General features: G+C 37.1%; 1 protein-coding gene across 1 annotated transcript in view; it reads right to left on the bottom strand.

Annotated features, from left to right (window-relative positions):
* TRIM44 (tripartite motif containing 44) overlaps positions 1-10,734 on the bottom strand; it is a 97,572-nt gene that overhangs the window by 58,640 nt on the left and 28,198 nt on the right. The window lies entirely within an intron of this gene.

Raw genomic sequence — 10,734 nt, 5'->3', positions numbered from 1 at the left:
TACACACACACACACACACACACACACACACACACACACATATATGTATATATATAATTACATTACATGTATATATGTATATAGAATTATGTTGTTTTTATATAAATGGATCATAGTGAACACAGTGAACATTCTGTGTCTTGTTTTTCTACTTAAAATATGTCAGTACTTACAGATCAACTTCATTGTGTTATTTTTAATATATGTATGATAACCATATACATGGATATATGGTTATCAACTATACATGGAGAAAAAATGTGTGTGTGTGTGTGTGTGTGTGTATTTCCTTCTTAATGCAAATACAGGATATTTCCAAATCTTTACTATTACAAACAACACATCAATGTATATCCTTGGATATTACCTCTTAATATTTGCATATAAGTTCCTCGGGAGTCAATGAGTCAATTTATATATACTATTAAAAATGATGAATGATACTGCCAAACTGCTCTCTGAAAAAAAAGCACCAAATGTATTCCCACAACAATGTGTTTAAATTTTTACTCTTTTGAGTAAAAATATATTATTGCTTTATTTTGTGACAACTGTGCAGACCAAATAAATTATGACTGTAAACTATATTTGACTAGTGCATAAGAAAGGCAAAGTGGGAAACTACCAACATAAGAACTCCTAAACTCCAGAGATTGCCAGCAACTGCATTTATTGATACTTCTTCACAACCACATTTACTTTATGAGTATTTTTAAACAACTGTGCATGCTGAGCAGCTGAAGTAGGGAAGAGGGAAGATGTAGGACAGTAGACACAATGAGAAAGGCCAACAGAGAATTTTAGAGATGAAAAGAAAGTAGTTGTCATCTATGTGAACTCCTTTCTTTTACAGATGAGGAAAAAGACACAGCTGCAAACTTGTAGGAGATGCAAAGGACTCCTATCTTACTGTTCCCAGTTTGGTGTTCTGTTCACTATAACAGTCTATCAGAGGATAGTCAAACTGGGAAAAACTAAGAAAGGAGATTGAGGAAGAGGAAGACTAAACAAGAGGGGAACATAGAGCCATTTTTCATTGGCCTCTTAAAAACTGAAAGCTGCGTGATACTTCAAGCAGCTTTTATAACAGTGCCATAAGAATGTCGATGCAAAATAAGGCCCAAATGATATGTATCCGCTAACATATCAAGTGACTAAGTGACATAAGCCCTCAGGAATTCATATACTCTCTGCAGGTACTCTCTCTGGTGCTAAAAAAAAAAAGGGGAGGAGGAGTGTTAAATGTTATTAATGTCCCTGCAAATTCTGTATCAGATTGAGAACTGTGATTTGTGTTTATTTTTGTAATTCCTTTTTATTTTTAGTGTGTGTATTTCCAAACTGTTATGCTTTATTGTGATCTTTTATCAATGGATTTCTCCCCTTGAAATAAATTAGGTCTTCTAAGAACTAGGACCTTCTCTTAGAGATTAAACCAAGGGAGTTTTAGCTAAGGGATGAACTTTTCTGAATGCCTAAGAAACTCTCTTAAAAGTTCCAAGTAACTAAAAATGGAGGTCATAATAAAAACTGACTCACAACCTATTTTACTAGACTTCACATCTATATGTGGTTCAAAGTTAGGAAGCTGACAGCACAGTCAGGAAAGGTGTGGGCCAGTAGGTGAATAAATTATGGTTTCAAAAAATTAAATTATCTATTTCCCATTGCTTTACATAGGTTTTTCAACATGACACTTTATACAGGTCAAGCTACAAATGGGAATTAAAGGTAGAAAAATCTACTCTATAAAACCTTTGTGCCATCTTCTCTAGTTCTCTCCCAACTCACAAATAAGTATTCTCCACCTAGTTCGAAATGGTAAGAACAAACTTCGGGGTCAAGGTATCCACTCCAATTCATAGCCCAAAGAAGAGACTTCCTGGGGGATCAGTCATATGGCTGGTTGAATACTCTGGTTCTCCGATGGCAGGAGTGAAACAGCTTTTAAGATTTCCTTTCAGGTTCCATGTCACTTCCTTGACATCAAAACTCCATTTGCTGAAAACTTCAGTTCTCCGAGAGCAGCAGGCCCTTCCTGTTAGCACCTGCTACGTAGGAGCCACTGACATCATTTCTGATGTTTCTTAAGACTTCTTCTCCTCTGTCCTATAGCTCCCCAAAGGTGAGAGTAATAGACTCATACTCTTGACTATACTGTCTGCGGTGCTACATAAAAAGAGAAAATTCTACATACCCAAAGAAGAGAGAAGGCTGGGTGTATTAAATGATGAAACTGGCAATGTAAAAGGTTCCCTTTATATAGTGTATACTAGAAATTCCCAAACCTTTTTACAGTCACAGACTACTCTGGTTAAAAGAAAAATCTCCCCTTTCTCCCTGAAGTGCTTCGTAGGGCACAGGAAGTGGTCTCCATCTCACCCAAGGGGCCTGGGTCCTCTAAACAAATGAAATTCCAAAAAGAGTTTTCTTCCTTCAGTCAACTGATCAGCCTTAAGTTGTTTAAACCTTAAGGCCCTAGTTTACAAGTGTATTGATATATTTTGTTATAGTTGCATTAGGGTGAAAAACTATGTTATTACTTAAGCTTAGCATTGTAATTTGAAAAAAAAATTATGACTTATTTGTGAATGGTCAGAACTAACTAGTGAACATCTGATTGTTCTCATTAAAGCTGCATCCAATCTCATTTTATAGGTTTAAAATAAAAAAGGTCCCAGAGAAGTGCAATAATAAAGTCAGATTTAAAAACTAACTTTCCTCTGGTCTAGTCCAGTGTATTTTCTGCTACAACATATTGCCTCTAATGATCTCTGCCTGCCTGCTTCAGGTTCCTCAAATTTATTTCTTCTTAATTGAGATGCTTCCTTAGTTAACAGGCTGGCTCTGTTGTTATTCCCACTGGGATGCTGTTCCCTACCACATGAATCTTGGGATAAAGGATGTACATCTCAAGAGTTAAGTCTCAACCCATGGTACTTTCTATGTGCTCTTGCAGTTAATATTTCCAAGCTAGGCTGGACCCAAGAGACATGCAGCTGGCACTTTACACATACATAATTAAACACATAAAACCCTGAATTAAGAGCTTGTACTTAAAACAACACCATTCAATATGCTTGACATGGGCTAGAAGCCATTAACTCCTAGCTAGCTGGCCTATGGAAACCAAGGTTTTATTTACTTTTCTATTATAGGCAGATCACAAAAACAAGCATACCAGCTAGAAAGCATCAAGGCTTAAGAAAGATTTGTTCCAAAAAAGTGTTACTGAAATACACTGAGAAAGATGGAACAGGATCAGGAGCAGGAAGCTACATAAAAGAAAAGCATCAGAGTTTACACTGACTGGAAAATTCTGAGATGCATATTCTATTAGCAAAATTTCCTGCAAAGTTTAAAGGAGCCTATTCTAAAAATGACCCCCAAAATTGTGGACTGCATGAAACAGACTGTGAAGGCTCTAACTACTTTCCCAACAGGTCAGAAGGTTCGTGTTCACTTCTTTTTTCTTTTGAATGGCTACTATTCTAAAATAAAAAAATAAAAAAGCAGAAAACTTTTCAGATACTACAACCTAGCCTCACTCCAACAGCCCATTGCACTCCCAGCATGCCAGTGTCCACAGAAACTTTCAGGTTGGGAATCTCAAAATTAAGGATTCTGTATAGCTTCCAGCATTTATTTGGGCATTTTACTCCAAGAGAGCTCCTTCTAAAACCTGCCAGCCTCCAGTGAAGACAGGCAAGGGAAGAGCTTCATCAGCAACCAGGAGGGCAGAGTCCTTTCTCAGTGGATAGCAAAACTTCCCATTTCCTTTGTCTTTTATCTATGAGTGGAAAAACCACTCTTAGTAAGTAAAACAACTGCACATTCCTAAGGCTTGAAAATTAACCAGGAGCCTAGGAACACAGCAGACATGAACTATGAACTACATTCCATTACCAACATTCTCAGTGCTGTCAAACATTATCCTGAGAACCTGGTTAGAAGCCTGAATTGCTCAGAGTTTACAATGGGGTGTTCAGAAGGGTAGAGAAAAGGTTATTAAAGTAAACATTTAATCTCTTCCTTAAACCATCTTTCTCATCTTAATCAGGAGCCTCTAGACAAAAGCAGTCATTAGTATCCTCTTTCCTCCTTTCATCAGCCCCATTTTGTTAACAGAGCACCATGGGATTTCTACCTCAGTTATCAGTTACTTCAAGTAGTCACTCAATGAAGTAATAATGATATTTATTGTTATTGTTATTATTTCTATTATAAAAGACTATAAAAAATATGCCAAAATGGTGGAGTATCTATCTCTGAGTGATGGCATTAAGTACTTTTACTTTTCAATCTGAATTTTCTATAAAGTGTAAAACTTATTTATTCTTGAACAACAATTATTTTTACAAGTGTGGCTCAAAGAAAAAAACAATTCCTCAATAAAATAATAGCAAATTGAATCCAATGATGTATAAAAAGAATTATACACAACAACCAAGTAAGGTTTATACCAGGGATGTAAGGCTGGTTCAACATATGAAAATGCGTTCATATAATCCATCGTAACAACAAGCTAAAGAAGAAAAAAATCATATGATCATATTAATAGATGCAGAAAGAGCATTTAACAAAATCTAACATTCATTTATGATAAAAGCCCTGCGACCTAGGAATAGAGAATTTTCTCAACTTCATAAAAACATCTACAAAAAAACTACAGCTAACATCAAACTTAACGGTGAGAAACTAGTTATCCTGCTGATTAGGAACAAGGCAAGGATGTATCCTCTCACTACTCCTTTTCAACATCGTACTGAAAGCCCTACCTAATGAAATAAGACAGATAAAGAAAATAAAAGGTTTACAGTTTGGGAAGGTATAAATAAAGCTGTCTTTGGTCACAAATAAGATCATGTGTGTAGAAAATTCAAAAGAATCGACAAAACAATTCCTGAAATTAATAAGCTATTATAGCAGATACAAAGTTAATACAGCAGTCCCTCCTTTTCCACAGAGGATGTGTTCCAAGATCCCCAGTGGATACCTAAAACCACGGACAATACTGAACCCTATATACACTGTGTTTTCTCCTATACATACATAGCTATGAGAAAGTTTAATTTCTAAATTAGGTACAGTAATAAATTAACAATAGCAAATAATATAGAAGAATTATAACTATATACTGTAAAACAAGTTATGTGAACGTGGTTTCCCTCTTTGATTACTGACCTGATAACTAAGATGGATACTAAGTGACTAACAGTGGGCAGTGGATACAGCATGGATACACTGGACAAAGGGATGATTCACTTCCCAAGCAGGATAGCGTGAGATTTCATTACGCTGCTCAGAACGGCAGACAACTTAAAACTTCTGATTTGTTTATTACTGGAATTTTTCATTTAATATTTTTGACCATAGGTAACTGAAACTTGCAGAAAGTGAAACCGCAGATAAGGGGGACTACTGTATATAAAAGTCAATCACTTTCCTATATACCAGCAATGAACAAATTAAATTTGAATTTAAAAACACAATACCATTTACATTAGCACCAAAAAATGAAATATTTAGGTATAAAACTAATAAAATATGTACAAAATCTATGAGAACTATAAAACTCTGATGAAAGAAAGCAAGGAAGAACTAAATAAATATAAAGATATTCCTTATTCATGGATAGAAGACTAAATATTGTCAAGATGTCAGTTCTTCCCAACTTGATCGACAGATTCAGTGCAATCCCAATCAAAATCCCAGCAGGTTATTTTGTGGATATTGACAAACTGATTCTAAAGTTTATTCGGAAAGGCAAAAAACCCAGATCAGTCAACGCAATATTGGAGAAGAACAAAGTTAGAGGACTGACACTGCTCCACCTCAAGACTTACTATGAAGCTATAGTAATCGAGACAGGGTGGTTTGGTTAAATAACGAATATATCAATAGAGAGCCCAGAAATAGATGTACATAAATATAGTCAACTGATCTTGAACAAAGGAGCAGAGGCAATGCAACGGTGAAAAGAGTCTTTTTTAACAAATTGTGCTGAAACAACTGGCCACAGACCTGACATCTTTCACAAAAATTAACTCAAAATAGATCACAGACCTAAATATAAAATGCAAAATGATAAAAACTTCTAAAAGATAACATAGAAGAAAATCAAGATGACCTTGGGTATGACAACTTTTTAGATATAATTTCAAAGGCTCTATCCATGAAAAAAATAACTGATAAGCTGGACTTCGTTAAAATTCAAAATCTATCTGTGAAAGAAACTGTTAAGAGAATGAGAAGACAAACTACAGATAGGAGAAAATATTTGCGAAAAATACATCTCATAAAGGACTGCTATCCAAAATATGCAAAGAACTCTTAAAACTCAAAAATAAGAAAACAAACAAGCTAATTTAAAAATGGGCCAAAGACCTGAACAGACATTTCACCAAAAGAGATATTCAGATGGCAAACAAGCCCAGGAAAAGATGCTCGACATCACTTGCCTACTCAATCTAGACTATTTAACCTAAATCTACTCTCACTTGAACCACTAACTTGCTGAAACAAAATTCTAAGTCACAAAGAGCTTCTGGGTGACTTAAAGAAACTGTTTAGAATCTTGATCCTCCCTCCAACTTGTTCTAGGCCAGCGCTCTCTCTCTTATCTCCACTTGGCCGTGAATTCTTGGCTTTCTAATCTTGACCTCAAATCTCACCTTTTGCCCTTCAGACTTAGTAACTAACTACACGTGCCCTTCACTCCCTCCTCCTTGGTGTTTAGACCTTATTTTTGTCTTATATAGTCAGCTTCGCTTGTACCTTTGACTCTCAGAATAACATTCTCTCAGATAGAAACCTCATATTTCAGTCAGAATACTTCAGCCTTCCTCTATTTCTACCAGAGTGCTTCCTCCTGAGACAAATTTTGGCACTAGAACCTAAGTGCTCTAATATTCTTTAACAGCTTTATGCATATGACCCTGTAATATGATTCTTCTGAATTTCCTTCCTTTCATGGTTTTCCCTCCCCAACATACAGATATAAATATACATGGTCACACACATACACCTATCAAAGGCTCAGGATCATGTTTCCTAGAGGCTTTGTATTTGAAAGATCCTAAGAAACACTCGAATTGAATATGTTAATCAGCTGTGAAGTGGATAGCCACTGTGTGCCCCCAGTCATCTGAGAGAGAGGGGTCATAGCAGACTGACAAGCAGCGCTTAGAGGGAGAGATGGGGATCTAATAGCTATGGTTACAGAATCATTGCCCAGCATCCTCTCCTCCCAGGGCTGCTTGTTCATGCTGTCAGTCCCTATGACTCTATTGTCATGACAACTTAATGTGTAACCCAGTGTGATGGCACTGAACTGGATACACCAGAGAACAAACAGTTCAATGGGATGCTGGGCTCACTCTGAATCAATACTACTACTTGCTCTTAAGATGTTTCTCTCTTTGCCAGACTTAAGGGTGGCAATAAAGAAAGCAATCACGAACTTCTGAGCACCACGTTTCCTGAGTGAACAGGAAAAAAATCCTAAGTGACCCCCCTATAGAAATGTGAAAGTAGAAGAGGGAGTCCCCAGAGATACCCTGGACCTGTAACAAATGAGAATAAGTCTAAGTACTGCTATTTCACTTGTTTTCTTGATTTCTTTTCACCTTAACCTAGGCACAAACTAGGACAGCTTCTGCCTCAGGAATTATCATGTAGGAGGTGGGAGGTGGAAACTAACATTGAAAGTTTCAAGGGACAATTAAACAGAAATTATACTATTTTAAGCTTCTTAGACTTTAATATACGAAGAAAGGCTATTTTATTTGCTGAAGATTAATTTTAAAACAAGCCCCACCCCTACTTCCATTCCATTCTCTACCTAAACACCTTCCCTGCAAAGCCACAGCTATTTGTAAACTATTAAAACTATAAAACCCAAACAATTGCTCACCACCAGGAATACTCAGGAAAGGGTGCTGGGGTGTAGGTCTCGTGTTTTTTGAGTCTTTTTTGGTACAGAGAGTCAAAACAGTAAAGCTCATAGAGTTTGCTGTGGTAGAGAAAGGTCTGAGTATTGGCTCTGACAACTTGATGTTTCTGAAGCTTAGGAAGGTAGGAGTTTCTTCATTTGTAAAATACGGGTAATAATGCTGTTCTCAGATACAAAATATGTGGAAAGAACTTAGTACTCTCTGGGCACATAGGAACATCAGCCAGAACTGTTCTTTTGATCCAGACAACAGTATCCATGAACATTTATTAGGTGCTTCTCATATGGTACCCACTGAGCTCTCGCAGATAGAGAGCCCCTAATTAGTTTTCTTAGAGAAAGACTACATCCTTGGGTATAAAGATTCTAATTCCCTAAAGTAGAAGAGGGAGTCCCTGAGATACCCAGCACCCTCTCCAGAACCTGTAACAATCCTAAGCACTGAAGAGTAAGAATGTCAATCTCAGGCTCCTTGTCTCAGTTTCAGTAAATGGCCACAGGCTGTCAGGGAGTAATGGCTGTCTTTTCTGTTTGACAAGATCAGATACAGTCTATGTCAATGATACAGAAGCAAAGTAGAGAGCACAGGGAGGCTGGCAAACATTCTGCTCCTCAGCGCCTACACCTAGTCTGCAGTACAGTCAACTTCTCTATCTCACAATTTGCCTCTATCATACAGCAGGTCTTCAAACATTATTTCATTATAATGTTGTTGAGATGACATAGGAACTTAACTCTTGTTTATATCAGATAGCCTATGGTAAAATTGGTCTCATTAAATGTCACTTTGCTTAAAATTGCAGAACCTATAGATGGCGTTAATTGAGGACTTACTATATTTTCTCTTTTGCAGACTGAAACTCTATTACACACCCCTGAGCAGTTAACAATCTGCTTACCTAAGACCCACAGGGTTTGCTTAACTACAGTTGCTAAAACACTTTTCAAGACCCCAAAAACCATGACATCAATCATCATCCACCATTTCTTATTTCTTCCACAAAGTTTCTGTTTTCAGGGTACCCACTAATAAAAATGTAATATGATTAGTCCTATTTTATAGATGAACTGAAGGCTCATACAAATCAAGTGATACAGGTAATAAGTGCCAAGTATATAGACTTACATCATCTGACTCTAATGTCTGTGCTCTTTTACCATAAAAGTAAAGCATGTCATACTCAAAATAAGTTTTTCTCCTGAAAGTCTTAACAAATTCTATATTGGTATTCTATCCCCAACATATCTTCCACAGGTAAAAAGTTAATAACTTTCTATAACTACTACTAATTCCATATAGCGATCATAGAAAGGCAGTTTATTGGCACCATCAGCCCTGTGGCCCTGGACAAGTCATTAAATCTCTTAAGTCTTTGTTTCTTCATCTGTAAAATGGGGATTGTGTCTAACCAGGATGAGTTAGGAATTAAGGCAGTATCATAGAATATTCCATGGCTACAGAAATAAACAAAAGCCATTCAATAAGGGGATGGTCAATAATTGGATCATCGGATTGAAGGGAAGTTCTTTCTCCACACAGCTGCAAAGACCTGATGGGTTTTGCCCTTTGGCTAAATGTAGAGTCAATCAGGGGAGCAGCATCGTTCTCAAATTTTATGTTTACAGTCGGTCCTCTATATCTAGGGTTCTGCATCCGTGGATTCAACCAACCACGGATTTAAAATATTTGGGAAAAAAAGTTATGTTGCTGCTGATATGTACTATGTGGTTAGGCCTGTGATGGTTGAGTTGGTACATAACATGTACAGACTTTTTTCTTGTCATTATTCCCTAAAGAATACAGGCATACTTTGGAGATGTTGCAGATTTGGTTCCAGACCACTGCGATAAAGCAACTAATCTGTAATCTTTTTGCCAATGGTGCGTCTTGCCTTCAATTTGTAAAAAAATGCAACATCTGTGAAGCACAATAAAGCGAGCCACAATAAAATGAGGTACACTGTAACAACTATTTACATAGCTTTTATATTGTATTAGGTAAATACTCTAGAAATGATTTAAGTATACTGGAAGATGTGTGTAGGCTATATGCAAATACTACACTATTTCATATAAGGTACTTGAGCATCCTCTGAATTTTGGTATCCACGGGGGTCTTGGAACAAAAAACTCCTGTGAATAAGGAGGGGAGACTTAATATATACACAAGCATCTGCATATAAATCTGAGGGAGACTGAGAGTTTCACTGTATAGTTTTAGCTTCAAGATATCAAAAAAAAAAAAACCAAACCACCTTTTTCCTTGAGCAAACTCATGAACGAACGGCTGAACTAACAGGAAAAGGGAAGAAAGGGAGACAGGAGAGACGTAGGCCTTTAAATAAAAGTCTGGGTGGTTTTTATCACTATTATCACAGTAAAGTTTTAGATCTAGGTACCCAGGCTCCTAAATTAAATGTCAAATACAATCCTGCACTGGAAATGTGAAGCGTGGCTGCTATGGGGAGTCCTGACAGCTCCACTTCTCTCTCTGCACTGGCCGGGTAATCAGCTCTTCAAGCTTTGGCAGTTAATTATCAAGTCTCTTATCAGTGCAGAGGAGCTGGAGCAGGGAGAGGACATCACAATGTGTTAATTTTATTAAGTCACGTAAAGCTCAATCCTTTTGTTTTCTAGCAATGCTCCAGCCCACCAGGTAGCTCAGAAACCATGTCCACCCTAGTTTTAAAATGCCTAGAGTCAGTTTCCACGGCCCTTCAGTGAGGACCTTTGGGCTACAACAGAAAGAGAACAGCCAAAGGATAAAGCTGCAGGGGTAG

The sequence above is a fragment of the Pteropus alecto genome, unplaced genomic scaffold, assembly GCF_000325575.1.
Source record: "Pteropus alecto unplaced genomic scaffold, ASM32557v1 scaffold71, whole genome shotgun sequence".
Lineage (NCBI taxonomy): Eukaryota > Metazoa > Chordata > Mammalia > Chiroptera > Pteropodidae > Pteropus > Pteropus alecto.
This window is presented reverse-complemented; position numbering and strand designations above follow the sequence as displayed.